Source organism: Thalassophryne amazonica, chromosome 23 (assembly GCF_902500255.1).
Source record: "Thalassophryne amazonica chromosome 23, fThaAma1.1, whole genome shotgun sequence".
Classification (NCBI taxonomy): domain Eukaryota; kingdom Metazoa; phylum Chordata; class Actinopteri; order Batrachoidiformes; family Batrachoididae; genus Thalassophryne; species Thalassophryne amazonica.
This window is the reverse complement of record NC_047125.1, coordinates 9,762,413-9,778,866: the sequence shown is the minus strand read 5'-3', so window position 1 is coordinate 9,778,866 and position 16,454 is coordinate 9,762,413. Positions and strand designations below refer to the sequence as shown.

The window sequence follows — 16,454 nt, the reverse complement described above, 5'->3', positions numbered from 1 at the left end:
CATCACTTTGTCTGAAGATCATGAAGCACTTCAGCACGTCATCCTCTGCAATGCCATTCTGAGAATTTACAGGGTTCAAACCAAAGGCCACAAAGCCTGCCCCAGGCTCACCGTGTGCAGAATGTAGACGTGACGCCACAAACAATAAAAACAGCTGGCAGGTGATCTGAAGTGAGACGTGTGCAGTCATTTTGAAGAAGAAAAATCTAAAACAACACATGAGAAGACGGCACCCGATTATCAAAGAGGATATAAGACTGGATCGCCATTTACCATGCGAGTGTCTGGACAGTGATATGGGCATATATGCTGTTTTAAAATCGTTTAATAGCAACAGTGGGCCTATTCACGTCCAGAAAAAACATCTAGCTCGAACCACCAAATTAGGTGCGCAGTGGATGACTATTCAAAACTCAGAAGTAATGCAGTGGTTTTGTTAGGTAATGACTGGGCCCACATACAGTCACTGAAGTACTGTCCACCTGCTCTTCTCTCTAAAATCCATCCGAAGGAAGATGTCCTTAAAGAAATTGGGAGTAGCAAGTGCTCAAATATACATGGCACTGCCATTGTGCGATAGGAAAGCAAGCGTGCATCCACAAGTGCATTGCTAAGTGGCACCGATTTCAAATCATGAGGGAGCATTTTGCAAATGCCAATGATGACGCTGAGGAGCGTGATGTTGGAGAAGAGAAGCCTGCAACGGAACCCTGCCTGCCTGAATACAGGTATCCCCCACAAAGAGAAATCTTGACAATAACAGTGAAGTACATACACAGCCACAAAGATTCCTGCAGACTTGCCTGCACATTTTTGTGGTTTGTCAAGCGAGGCTGGACTTCTGACACATTTCATCCCAGAGGAAAAGTATTGCCCAGACTGTCCTGGCAATATTCCTCTCGGGAAACCCTTAATTATAACAACATCAGCAAAAATAATTACATTGAAGGGAGTCACTGAGGGTAAGTGTAATGTAAAATTAACATTGAATTGTATTATTTATTGTTCCAAGTTTTAGGTGATACTACTGCAATGATTTCTTCATGTAATACTGGTGTGACAACTTATTGCAAACAATGCACTTCATGTGGCATGGTGGTTCGCTACCAGGAATGGGAGGATGGTGTACACAATTTTGATGACAGAGTCATTCTTACTCTTCATTTTTGCAGTCATCTTCACAACTGCCTTCAGGTAACTGTTCAATTTTCAGCATATTAAATTGGACATTGCATGCATTTCATATAATTTGTTATTGAAAATCTCTTATTCCAGACAAACACAGCTCTCACAGCTCTAAGAACCAAAACCACTTACTTATGGAAGGAAACATTGTCTCCCTTGTTCCTCCGTTTGTGGCTTTGCCAACATGTGCAGCTTTCCGGCATATTCCACCTGTTTCTTGAACTTCTATGCACGCAAATCACTAACTTGCCCGGAAGTAAAATGGCGACCACGCCTCCTTACTGACAGGATTTACTTAATGGTTTTCAATATGTTTTTGTTCTTATTTTCAAAGTTCAATAAGTGGACTGATATGTTAAACATGGTGCGAATTTACTGAACAAGGCTCACAATATGCTAATCTGTTATGAAAGTGTAACACAAAGGTCAATTTTTAAAGTTACCTGTTTTTATTGCAAACTAGTTTGAAATTGTAGTACACATGTATTTATTTCATAAACCACAAAGCTCAAGCTAACTCATTAACTATTAACTTTAAAAATTTCACTTTTCCATTATGGAAAAGTGAAATTAATAAGAGTATGGACCCTTGCAGATGTTATCTTTGATGGACAATTCTCAGGTTGTTTTCAACTTGTTATATTTCTTAAGACGCGTATCTTTTATACAAATTGATGATGTATATCGGAGAATACATATTTCAAAGTAGAATGCCCATCTAAGTGTAAATGTTAGCTATAGTTTATGTGACTTTTAACCATCTATATCTCCCACTTCGTTTTGACAGACGGCGTAACATCCGCAAGGGTCATTTTTAATTTAATTTTTTTGTACTTAAAATTGACTCAAGGGCCTTTTATTTATTTTTAATTTCATGGATTTTCTATTGACTAATGCACAATGCAATTGCCTTGAGGTTGGTTTGAAAAAAATATAACCTGGTTGAAAAAGTGAGGTCCAATCGTGTTATAATATGTGATGAAAAAAAAGTGGATTTTCCAAACTTCTTTTCAATTTTTTTTTTATTTTATGAGCAACGAAATACACTCAAAGTATGCATACTATATATACATTAGTTACATTAGTGTTAACAATAACAAATATTTCTATTCAGCAATCCATATTTATTAAACACATTCATGAAGTACCTCAGGTGTAATATAACGGTTTAGCATATTGTGAGCCACAAGTAGTAGACTTTTTTTGTTTTGTATATTGTTCTGCAAGCCACTTTTAATTACAAATTCATCCACACATGCCTGAGTTTTCATTATCCTTCATTTGTTTGGCATTTTTTGTTGAAAATTTAGCAGGTGAACACTGGGTGTGTTTAAAACAATATTGTGGTGCTCTTAATTCATAATGTGAAGTAAAACAGAGCATGCCATGTAAAAGAAACAGTTTTATTTTTGCTTAATAAACTGTACTATGTAGTCAAGACTATTTATATTTAGTTTCTTTTGTCTGTGTTAGCATATTTGATATTGGAGTAATCCAGAAGTAATTGAAAGTAATCAAATTACATTACTTTAATATTATGGTACTTGGATTACGTTACTGATTACATTTTTCAACAGGTAACTAGTAACTGTATCGGCATACATTTTTAAAGTAACCCTCCAAACCCTGTATATATATATATATATATATATATATATATATATATATATATATATATATATATATATATTTATTTTTATTTTTTTTTAACAGGTCCATGCCATCCGCAATGTCTGCAAGGAGTGCAGAAGTGATTCTAAAGGTTCCAAAATGGAACTCCTCTTGCGTCTGAGGGAAGAAATGTCAAATTGAAACAAATACAACAAAGTTTTTCAGAAAGTTTGGGGTGCATCTGGTAAGTTAAAATAACTGGCTCAACACAAGTGTTTATCACCACAGCGCTAATCATTTGTACTGTCTAATGATATTTTTTAGCTGGACATCAGAGTCGTTTCTTTCTACCTCAGGCGGCTGGGCTGTTGTAATGTGCCTATGTGGACAAGTTGTGTCGCAAAGTAAAGTTGTGTGAAATGCAGTAGTCTAAGTAGGCTATACGGTGGTAATGCTATAGTTTTTGTTATGATTGCAGTTTTTTGGTATCCAAATAATTAATACACCACCACACCAATTTTATTTATATAGCGCCAAATCACAACAAACAGTTGCCCCAAGGCGCTTTATATTGTAAGGCAAGGCCATACAATAATTACGTAAAAACCCCAATGGTCAAAACGACCCCCTGTGAGCAAGCACTTGGCGACAGTGGGAAGGAAAAACTCCCTTTTAACAGGAAGAAACCTCCAGCAGAACCAGGCTCAGGGAGGGGCAGTCTTCTGCTGGGACTGGTTGGGGCTGAGGGACAGAACCAAGAAAAAGACATGCTGTGGAGGGGAGCAGAGATCAATCACTAATGATTAAATGCAGAGTGGTGCATACAGAGCAAAAATAGACTAATAGACTACTGTTGTCAAAACTGCAGTTTTGATAATAAGGTACAACAGATTTTTTTTTTTTTTTTGCGGATATTAAGCTATTTGACAAGTACAACAGACAACCCTTATTTTGAAATTACATTACACAAATTACATTACAACCCTTATTTTGAAATATCTCTTAGACCGGACGTTAACGTGTAAGAAGGGGGTGTTCTCGTTTAGCAGTAAAAACGCCCATGTATGGGCTGCAGATCGATCTGAGAACAACTTTTTGTGCAGGAATTCATCAAGCATGTCGGCCGCGGGCGCGTAATAACACAATACCTAGAAAGTGGACAGTTGTTTGGCCATAACGAGAACGTCCACTTTTAGCTTACCATAAACTAAGCTAGTGGCGCTCGTGAGAGTGTGCTTCGCCCCCACACGGTGGGCAACATCCACGTTTTGGGCTATCTGGACCTTGAACTGTGGTACAACCTGCTGACAAACGATGATTTTCTCACGCACGTACTCCTGATCCGACCTCGGTAAGTTGATAAGGCTCAAGTTCATTCTTCTTAAATGTGACTACTGTTCTTAGCGCTGTCCTCAAACGGTGCTCTATGTGAGCGACCTCCTTCAACACAGCCACTTTGTTGTTTGCTACAATCAAGTCAGTAACTGCACTTTCAATTTTGACCTCAGTTAGAGCTTTTACAGCTTCAAATTGAGCGTGCGTCTGGTTTATCAAAGAAGGCCTCACCTCCAGCTCATGCGCCTTGTTTTTCATAGCCGGTGATTTAGACGGTGTGACCGGGAGCGCTGCAAACTCTTCTTCAAAACTTCAGAGCGTAGTCGTGTTCAGCCCCAGTTAGCTTCACGGTGCTAGCCGCTTCGTACCACCTCGTGTGGAAAACTTCCTCTGATCCAGCGTCGGCTCATTTGGACCCAAATTTGATTGAAAAGCAAGTTTTAAGAAAGTCCATCTTTAAGTTATATATCGACCTGTTGGCGCTCTACTCACTTTTAATTTGCCATAAGCTAAGCTAGTGGCGCTCGTGACAGTGAGCTACGTTTGGCTCAAGCCGCTATTTTTGCCCGCCACGCCACTCCGTGTGCTTTCTGGGGCCATACTAAAATACGAAATGGAGCAGAGTGAACCAGCCTGACAACAAATAATTACTTTTATTTAATTCAGTGATGTCCAAACTATTCCAGAAAGGGCTGAGAAGGTGCAGGTTTTCTTTGCAGCCGATTTCACTGATGAACTCATCCCACCTGTTCAAAGTAGAGATGGGCCGATCGATCCTAATATCGATACCAACGCTGGTATTGCCATTGAACGATCCTCGTGTAAAAAGATCGATACTCAAGCTTTTTTTCTCTTCCGCACACACTGACTGCTGCGCACGCAGATTCATCAAAGTCTACTCTCTGTCTGTAAGAGCAGCGCTGCGCCGTGTCACACAACACAGAGCAGCGCACCCTGTATTGTGGTTTTTCAGCCCTCTACCTCAGGAGATTTTGTTTTAAGTTGAGTAATTTTTTTTAAACAAATGTTGATTGTGATAATAAAGTATTTTGTTGTCACGTACAGTGTTTGGCGAAATTCTATCCTAGGTCTTTTGGATCCTTTGGATCTATGAAGCTTAAATATGAAAAAGTATCGGCATCGATATCAGTGATACTGGGCTTGTATTTACTTGGTATCAGATCAATACCAAAATTCTCGGTATCGCCCACCTCTAGTTCAAAGGGATGTTAATCAGTGACTCGCTGGTTACTATGTGCGTTGCTATGTGCGCACGCATCAAGGACCCGGATGTCCGACCGTACCTATTGATCACTTTGCCCAGTTCTAGATCACGACACTCTGTGTCACTTTGGGGTCATTCCTGGCATCTGGCTGGAGCCCTTCTAATGCAGAATGATACACACTGTGCCGGAGAATGTGTTTTGAACACAAAATGATATAAATTATACTTATTAAATGAGAATTTACTTCATTTCGAAAGGCACTGTTATACGTTTTTAGGAGCAAAAAATGAAGTGTTTTGAAATACCTTCAAACCTGCATTATTTGGTCCATATGTGGTCAGTAAAAAGTTGCTAAATTGAAATACTTTTGAGACTCCACATTATTTATGAAAAAAGCATAAATGTGCTGTGTTGCAAGAGCTCTCATAACAAAAGATCAACTTATTTCTGTATAGTACTACACTGTATATAACTGGAAACGGCGTGTATCCACCAGTCAACCTTCATGAACAAAATAATGCTTCTTTGAAAGGGTTATTAGCTCACTTCATGTTTATATATATTGTTAGAGATGGAGAGCAAAGGAGGGTTTTAAATGTGTGGAGGTGAAATTTCTCCTGAATTTAAAAAGTAAAAGCCCCCACATTCATGCCCATTTGTGATGTTGAGATGACCCCCAAAGTACACATGGCTCACAAGTACTGACACGAGGCTACTGCTTCAGTGATCCACAACCGGCAAATTTTCGCATCAGAGATAAATACGTGCAGCAATTAAACAGCAAGACATAACACACTGACATTGTCTACCCATGTAAGTAAGTATTTTCCCACTCTAGAACCAATGACACTGAATGGCTAATTCACATTTGCTACATCTTAAAGATCGTCATTTTCGCACTGGCACAAATGAGTGAGTCAGAAAACGCCCGCACACCACAGAGACCAGATGTTTTGATTCTTCTGCTGATCACAAACAAGGATGGCTGGATCCAGTCGAGCTTGTGGTCGTTTGTAGACAAAACATCCGTCTTTACATTTGTACCAAGTATTAGCTTATTCACAGTGATTACGAGAAACAGCGGCACAAATACTACAGCAGTGATCCGGAACCGGCAATGATCCAGAACTGGACAAGTGACTGTAGTAGGGGCAGGTGCGCTATCTGGCATTCGAGAGATGAAGCTTCAGTTAATGAGTCAGTCTGCTCCATTTTGTTACGTTTTACCCCCATTTCATCCCATTTATCTTAAAAAAAAAAGTAATAAAGTACTTAATTGAATCATATTTGGTGTCAATCTGCTCCATTTCACTACGTTAAACCTCCGTTTCGTTATTATCAGTCCCCATTTCGCTCAGTCGCTTAAAATAATTACATAAAAGTAATTAATTGAATCATATTTAATCATATTTGGAGTCAGTCTGCTCCATCCGTCTTTACATTTGTACCAAGTATTAGCTTATTCACAGTGATTACGAGAAACAGCGGCGCAAATACTACAGCAGTGATCCGGAACCGGCAATGATCCAGAACTGGACAAGTGACTGTAGTAGGGGCAGGTGCGCTATCTGGCATTCGAGAGATGAAGCTTCAGTTAATGAGTCAGTCTGCTCCATTTTGTTACGTTTTACCCCCATTTCATCCCATTTATCTTAAAAAAAAAAGTAATAAAGTACTTAATTGAATCATATTTGGTGTCAATCTGCTCCATTTCACTACGTTAAACCTCCGTTTTGTTATTATCAGTCCCCATTTCGCTCAGTCGCTTAAAATAATTACATAAAAGTAATTAATTGAATCATATTTAATCATATTTGGAGTCAGTCTGCTCCATTTCGTTACGTTTTACCCCCATTTCATCCCATTTATCTTAAAAAAAAAAAGTAATAAAGTACTTAATTGAATCATATTTGGTGTCAATCTGCTCCATTTCACTACGTTAAACCTCCGTTTCATTATTATCAGTCCCCATTTCGCTCAGTCGCTTAAAATAATTACATAAAAGTAATTAATTGAATCATATTTAATCATATTTGGAGTCAGTCTGTGCCATTTTGTTACGTTTTGCCCTGTTTTGTTATTATCAGTCCCCATTTTGCTCATTCGCTGAAAAATAATTAAAGTAATTAATTGAATCCTATTTGGAGTTACTCTGGGTCAGTCTGCTCCATTTTGTCCATTTTGTATTTTAGCATAGTATATGTTTACTGCTTTGTGCGACGGTCTGCTCTGTGTAAGCCTGATCCCGTCAGATCTTAGAAGCTAAGCAGTGCAGGATCTGGTTAGGACTTGGATGGGCGACCTCTTCGGAACACCAGCGGCTGTGTTTGTTTCTCCGGGTAAAACTGGAGTTGCGTCAAGAAGGGCGTCCGGCGTAAAACTGGTGCCAAATACTGATGCGGATCTGGCTGTATCCGCTGTGGTGACCCCGAATAATACGGGAGCAGCTGAATGGACAACAACATTTGCTTACTGCTCTGTGAGTTTTTAAGAGAAATCTGTTGGCGGCGACACGAAACACGCTTGAAAAGTACAGAAGACTTTGGGAATTCATACAATATGAAGACGAGAAGATACAAGCTACTAAAGAGACGAAGCATGACGGTAAGCTAATTGTTAGCTTCCTAAGTAGCTCGTACATAAGTAATAACTGCAGGCTGTGGCTATTAAGTATTAAAATTGTGGCTGTCAAAATAAAGCGTTAATTTAGATTAATTAATTGTAGCACCTATCACGCCTTTAGTCACACTTTGCTCTGTTTTGTTTTGATGTCAGTGACTTGGTCTGTAAATAAAGACTCATTTCTGAGAGCAATAACTTAGTTAGATGTCTGTACTTTTTATACCAAAGTAACTTGTTTTGATAACTTATTGTTAAATCTCTAATGTGGGAGTTTGCGCGTTTACTGACGCTCACGCACAAAATGTTGGTTCAGTTTTAATGACCGTGAATTAACGTCACACTCGAACGTTTGATTTATTTTTTTCATCCAGATTTTAATGTTCAATGGACAGATTTAAATATGAAATCTAATAAGATAATTATTCAAGGAGTCATATTGTGCAGAATCAACCTCCAAACTCCCACAATCCTGTTTTTATAATTATTCTATATAATATAGCCTTTTCTTGTCATTGTACACATTATACAATTAAATTTGTCTGCATTTAACCCATCCAAATTACAGTTAAATTGTTCTCCTGATTTAAGATCACAGCTGTGTGATTACATGACAGCTTGTTTAATACCTCCTTGAGGTGTAACAGAAATAACCCAGATCCTTTTTTTTTTTTACCAGATTATTAAATGCTCCAAACACACACAGATCTGAGTTTTTTTAATATACCTGCAATTAAATGATTAATTTAGATTAACTAATCACAAACCCTGTAATCAATTACATTATGTTTTTAATAACCTGACAGCACTAATTAAAATGTGTGTGTGTGTGTGTGTGTGTGTGTGTTTTTAGATGGTTTTCTCAGAGTCACCGCTGCAAAAGCTCATGCGACGGAATGGGACACCTTTGTAATCATTTGCCTACACGTTATGGTTCACTGTGAATTTTGAATAAATAATTGTAATTTTTGCTAAAATGTCTCCACTTTGTGTAACATCAATTTGATTTGTAAAAGTTACCAAGGTTTACTGATTTAAATGAAATGCTAACACTTTGAAAAGTTGTTTAAGCATAATCCAGTATTAAAATAAGTTTTACATTTAATGGGGTCATAAATGTAAATTGAAGGAAACAGACAGTAAAACTGGTTGTTCAAAATATCCGAATAAATTACTTCTGGTTTGGTATAAGTCATTGAAGGAATATATATCCCAGCAACAGACATATGCGCGGATGGTTATAAACTTTTGTCAGGATGTTTAGTTTTGGTTCTGTTTCAAATGTTAAGGCATTGTGCCATTTTAGAAATGTGTTGTGAAACTTGGTTAACCGCGGGCTTACTGTTCCAGCAAATGTCACACTGTAGCTTTCAGCTACAAGAAAAGGTGTTGCACTATCACCTAGAAACGGGTCAACACCCTGGTCTCAACAAATTTGGTGCCCCGATGCGATTAAAAGAAGGTAATAGTTTAAACAAATTTGAAACATTATTTAATTAAATTTTGTCTTCTTCCCAGTTCCTGAGGAGACCTCTGATGGATCAACACGGAGAATCGACGGCGGTAATTCAGCCATGGGAAAAGACATTGGATCCTTCCAGACATCAAGGTAAGCACAAACCTTTTTAATAAAATTGTGCATATTGGACATTCTAAAAAAACTGATGTCTGAAAGTGAGGCAAATGTGTCAGCATTAAAATAGAATGAGTGGGGTGACAAATTAAGAGAAGTTTAAGGATATAATAAGGAAAACCAGGGAGTAGTGAGTTCTGTTTACAAGTTCCACGGTGGTCTGGGACCACATCGCAAAGGCGGTATACTCCTAAAAACAGGAATAGTCAGTTTTGTTTAGACGTTGCACAGTGGTCTGGGACCGTAAGGTTTAAAAGTAAATCTTATATTCCTATTTAACGGTAAATAAAGACCAGGTCAAAGAGAAATAAAAAGTACAGCAATAAGGAATAGTGAGGGTATTTTGGCAAAATATCACACAGCGGCCCGGGGCCGTAAAGTCTGGGACTTCAACTCCTTCAGGTTAGAGCCTCCCAAATTGGAGAGGAAGATTAAGAATCTGCTCCATTAGGTTGTAAATACATGGTACATAAATATACATTGAGTAAGACTGTATATATACCTATCAAAGTACGCAGACAGACAACAAAATTGTGTAATTTACCGAAAATATTGATAATTTAGTGGTTTTACATTGTTTTCATTTCTCTGATTTTGATTGTCAAGAGTGGTTCCTTCCTGTCTGGTAAAGCCCCGGAATAAACTGAAGAGTTCCAGAGAATAAAAGGTTCAGACAAAATTGCCTGTCTGGATAGATAGTTTTGGTGTCAAACAGGAGTGGTGTTTAAAACTGGTTGGAGATACTACGATCTGTTCGCCAGGCCCTAAAAAGCTTGGAAGAAGGTAACAGAAGGATCTTTGTCCGGGGCATTGCGACCAATAAACTCCTTGTTTCACACGTGTTTGATTTTTGTTTAGTTGAACATGGCTGACCCCAGGTCATTTATTGATTTATGGAATGTGTTTACTTCCTTCTATATGAAGGGAGTGCCACAAACGGAACACAAAAAAGAACTTGAAGACATTAAAAAAGAAATGCATAAATCTGATAAATGGCCTAAAGATGGTGGTGCCTTTCTTAGAAGAGCAATAGCTGATTGGATAGACATGACAGGAGCAGACCCTGAGGCAGACGATAATCCTGGGAACCAGATGCTGTTTCGTCAAGCGGTAATGGCTGGTCTCCCTTTGTGGGTAAAAGATAAAATGGCAGAAACACCTGAAAATGCTACTATGGACATGGCACTCTGGAAAACACACATTGTTCATTTCCTGCAATTATATGAAAACAGGCAAAAAGATGAGGGAGATGAGGACACTAAAATGGAACTTAGACTGCTAAAAATGCAGCTGAAGGAGGTTGAGCAAAAATTAAATGAGCACGAAAACAAACAGGGTGCTAAGTCAAAGATGGACATGAATATGGTCCAAGAACCATGGGGATGTCCCTACCCCCCAGGTCTGGGTCCATACCCACAGCCACCTCCGTGGCCCGGCCAGCAGACCAGCTATGCCCCACCTACTGGACAACAGTATGGTCGAGGCAGAGGACAAATGATGCGTGGGGGTCCAGGAGGTAGAGGAAGGGAATGCAGGTTTGGTCCCAGGAGACCACCCAAACTGCCTCATGGAGCTTGCTATACTTGTGGTCAACTTGGACATTGGGCAAGGAACTGCCCACTGAAGCAAAGGGGACAGAGTGATCAACAGAGGCAACAACAGCCAACACCACTGCCTGCTTCCAGTCAGTTCTGCCTCCAGGGAGGGGGTGACCAGATACACTGATGAGGCCCAGAGAATCCTAGGCAGGGAGGAATGGCCACTCCCCTGCTCTCGATGACTGTGGATACTGTTACGATGCCATTAATGGTGGACACTGGTGCTGCTTAATCAACCATCAATTCTAAAGATGCTGCTTTTCATGTGTCATCTGAAACTGTTCCAGTTGTATTTTCTGGAAACAAAGAGTCGTTACCACTCACTGTACCCTTACCCACCATCCTGGGGGACCAGCGGTTCATGCATAAATTCCTGGTTGTGCCAAACTGTCCAGTGAAACTGTTGGGAAGAGACATTCTGTCAAAATGTGGAGCTGAAGTTTGCTGCCTCCCGGTGGGGACAAATGTCAGGTTCCCTTCTGGTAAACAACCGGTGTGTCAACCCACAGCTGCCAGCCTAAGACAACAGCGGGTAGTGCTTCAGCCTGATTCTTCTCCAACAGCCCCTACAGAACATGCTGAGATATATTGGGGATTGCCCGATCCTGAACCACAAGAGAAAGGGGGACTGCTGTCACTGTTCCTGCAATGGAAACCTTGGATCCATTCCCTGCAACCCTATTCTTCTCCTCCAGATCCTTTTCACGTGACCCTAAATTATACATGACAATCCCATTTCATGTATGATTATGCTTTTTCTGAGCACATAGAGGGGGTACATTGGCATATATCATCCCCTGGTCTCTGATTGGACCTGAAGGGGTTGTGGCAGTGGTGGACCTGACAGAGGGTCAAAAACAGTGGTTTGCATTGTCTGATAAATCACATCCTCATGTCTCCCTGGCCCTGCACCCTGGACATCAAGCGAAGGAATTAGGTCCTATGATGAAGCATTTGCTGGCAGCCACAGACTGGCAACAATCACACTACCTCAAATTCTCTTCTCTCCCTCCCAGAAAGCTTACAAAATTCCACATTGTACTTGCGATGTAATGCTGGAAAAACATTTTTTAAAGACATCGTAGGGCTGAACAAACTGATCATGAAGACACACCTCGTCTTTTGAATTCTCTGCACCATAGTTTATGGTTGGGTAGTCCAACAGATATAGGACGGTGTCCAGTCCCACCTGTCGAGTTTGAAATTTAACCTGGAGACCCTATATGGTCCCCACAGTGTCCTATGTCACAAGCACTCAATGATGGTATTATAGCCACTATTATGGGCCTACTAGGATCAGGAGTATTGGAGCCTTGCTCCTCACCTATATTACCTGTTCCAAAACCAAATTCGGATAAGTATCGGCTGGTTCATGATCTGAGAAAAATTAATGCTATCATCCGCACTACCTGTTTGTCCGTGCCAAATCCATATACTGCATTGAGTTTGACTCCACAGCACAAATTTTTCACTGTGGTTGATTTGCAAAAATGCATTTTTCTGCATCCCATTGGCTGAACACCTACATGACATCTTTGCTTTCACTTGTAATGGGAGACAGTACAGGTATACTTCTTTGCCACAGGGTTTTGTCCTCTCACCTGGTCTGTTCAATCATAACTGAGATCTGAACCTCTACTGGGAGGATCAGCAGGGACATTTTTCACCGATGGATGTTTTCGACATCCTACGGAGGGTCTGAAGGCTGGATGGACTGTAGTGGAGTTACTGGGAACTCCTGACCTAGGAGGAGATTATATAGTAATGGCTACAGGGAAAATCACGCATCACCCATCAGCACAAAAAGTGGAATTAGTGGCTGTGAGAGAAGCACTAGTTAAAGCAAAGGGTCAAAAAGCAAACATCTATACAGACTCAGCATATGCACACGGGGTAGTGCATTATGAATTGCCAAAATGGTATAGGCCAATTTTTTTTTTTTTTTTTTTTTTTTGACATCCTCTGGACAACCTGTAAACATTATGATGAGGTAACAGCCATTGCTGAAGCCCTAATGGGACCAGTGGAAATTGCGGTAATGAAATGTAAAGGACACAGTAGAAATCAACAGCGAGTAATCCATGCACGAAATGAAGCAGCAGATCAGGCAGCTAAACAAGCAGCAGCATATCAGGGAGAGCTTATGATGTCCCTAATGGAAGAAAAACAACTTGGACTTGTGTACTTTGACTAGAGCTAACCTGGAGACTCTACAAGACAAGGCAGGACCCTATGAACATAATGTGGAATGCCCATGGAGCATATGAGAAGGACGGCTTGTGGAGACCAGGTGAAGGTAGGCTAGTACTGCCCGTTGGTCTCTCACAAATAGTCATCCAGTAGGTCCACGGATTATCACGTTTCTAAACAGCAGATGCTGAAAAATTTGACAGTGGTGGCATGCATATCTAAAGGAAATGGTAAAAGAACATGTGGACACATGTTATGTGTCGGACGCAGCTCGGAGAACCGACCAGCGTTTGAAGGACCCAGTATGAAATAAGCAGAGCACGGTTCAAAGGCTAACTGAATTTAATACATAACAGTGATAATAACAAAAAGGTGCGGCCTGGCGTGGTGCGCTCCCAGCAGCGCTAACGGTCCGGAGCCAGAAGCTGTTTCGGACCCAAGGACCCCGCCGACACCCCCCAGGTGGCCGCAATAACCGAGTCTGTGAAAGAAGGAACCATTATGTGAGTCCACACTCTACACACAGAACACTTAAAGGTGTACAAACAGCAAACACTTCCTGGCTTGATTACTGATCAGCTTCCCAACCTGCAGGCATGGAACATCCACTTCACAAAACTCCACCGCAGTGGAAGCTGATACATGACTAACAAACAGCTCAATACAATAAGGTGTGAGGGACACCACATTTACTGACTGTATAACTGTTAGTCACAAAATCTAACGTACCTCAGGAAGTGTGCTGACGAGCGTGAGACCTCACCCCCTCCTCTTTCACAGACTGTGCATCAAACCTGGACGTTCTCAGCATCCGCTGTTGATGAGATGGCTCCCAAGACGACGATCTCACCCGTCTGGTCACAAGGTCGAGTCTCTGGCAAATACACACTGTGCACTCCAGTCTTAAATGCCAACATGCTCCAATCCATCCAGATGCACCTCAGCTGTGAGTCCTGACGAGTCGCAGGTGATCAGGGTGAGGTCCTGACAGCCTCAGCAACACAGCCACTCAGTCCCAAATGCACGCCACCTGGGAGGAAACCAAAAGACAAACAAACCGGCAGCCAGGCCCCCCCAGCCATATAACAGACACATGTGAGACATGTTTGATGTTTAACACCCGCCAGTCAATGAACCCCGACCATGGGCATCTACCCTGTGCCCATATCGCCATTTCCAGAACTGGTGATTGATTATACAGATATGGGACCAGAAAACCGAGTAAATGGATTCAGGTATCTATAGATAGTAATAGATGCCTATACAAAATGGGTAAATGCAATACCCACTAAAAAAGAAGATGCAGCTAGTGTGTGTAAATTCTTGATAAATCTGTTTATTCCTAGGCATGGATTTCCACAAAGAATAAGGTCTGATAAAGGGACCCATTTCAGGAATTTACATTTACAGTCAGAGAAAGCGTTGAGAGTAAAGCATTGTTTTGGTTCAGTTTATCATCCCTAATCTCAGGGACTTGTGGAAAGGACCAACAGAACATTGAAAAAGAAATTGGCAAGAATCTGTTCTGATTCCAAACTAGGGTTGGGTATCGAGAACCGACTCTTTTCGGGTATTATTAAGAAATGATTCGATCCACCAACATCAGTAGTCTTTTTGCTAATGATTCCCTTATCGATCCTTCAGAGTGGCCGTTGAAAATTATAATTTCTTTACATTGATTACAGACCCTGCAGCGGCTCTGTAATCAACCACTTGTATAGTGCGACCCCACTTTGAAGCATGAACCAGTGAAGCAGTGCTTCAATCTGCTGCTTCATTGGTTCTTTGATTCGCTGCTCTTCAGAAGCGGCAAGTCCGCTTCTTAGCCCCTTTTAAAGCCATTAAAATATGTCGATCGTGAGTCACTTTTGTGTGGATTAAAGTCACTAACTGGGATGCTTGTCTTGTTACAGTCAAGAAATGAGAATCCTCCTCTGTTCTGTTGGCACAGCTCCAAACACTCTGCTGCTCTCTGCTAAGACAGAGTCCAGTTGGAATTAATAACTTCAGAGTGAATTGCCTCTTTAAATGAATGACACCTCTTTCCAAACATTGTAATACAAACTACAATCGACTAAAACATTTTGTTTTTGTTTTGTTGTTTTTTTTTTTCCTGCCAAAATGAGACGTCCTGCATTCTTTATGAATTACATCCTGATGTGCAGCACAGCAGCTGCAAGAGCTCAGCTCAGATGTATGGAAAGACATTCATGCCAATAATGTACAACCCCTGGCAAAAATTATGGAATCACCGGCCTCGGAGGATGTTCATTCAGTTGTTTAATTTTGTAGAAAAAAAGCAGATCACAGACATGACACAAAACTAAAGTCATTTCAAATGGCAACTTTCTGGCTTTAAGAAACACTATAAGAAATCAAGAAAAAAAGATTGTGGCAGTCAGTAACGGTTACTTTTTTAGACCAAGCAGAGGAAAAAAATATGGACTCACTCAATTCTGAGGAATAAATTATGGAATCACCCTGTAAATTTTCATCCCCAAAACTAACACCTGCATCAAATCACATCTGCTTGTTAGTCTGCATCTAAAAAGGAGTGATCACACCTTGGAGAGCTGTTGCACCAAATGGACTGACATGAATCATGGCTCCAACACGAGAGATGTCAGTTGAAACAAAGGAGAGGATTATCAAACTCTTAAAAGAGGGTAAATCATCACGCAATGTTGCAAAAGATGTTGGTTGTTCACAGTCAGCTGTGTCTAAACTCTGGACCAAATACAAACAACATGGGAAGGTTGTTAAAGGCAAACATACTGGTAGACCAAGGAAGACATCAAAGCGTCAAGACAGAAAACTTAAAGAAATATGTCTCAAAAATTGAAAATGCACAACAAAACAAATGAGGAACGAATGGGAGGAAACTGGAGTTAACGTCTGTGACCGAACTGTAAGAAACCGCCTAAAGGAAATGGGATTTACATATAGAAAAGCTAAACGAAAGCCATCATTAACTCCTAAACAGAAAAAACAAGGTTACAATGGGCTAAAGAAAAGCAATCGTGGACTGTGGATGACTGGATGAAAGTCATATTCAGC

The 16,454-nt window shown here is 40.4% G+C and overlaps 1 long non-coding RNA gene across 1 annotated transcript; it reads left to right on the top strand.

The window, feature by feature from the left end:
- The first annotated feature begins 3,877 nt into the window (after window positions 1-3,877).
- On the top strand, window positions 3,878-9,888 carry LOC117505051. The gene is made up of 2 exons (XR_004559012.1): window positions 3,878-4,147; window positions 9,495-9,888. It is a non-coding gene; the product is annotated as an uncharacterized LOC117505051 (long non-coding RNA).
- The last annotated feature ends 6,566 nt before the right edge of the window (window positions 9,889-16,454 follow it).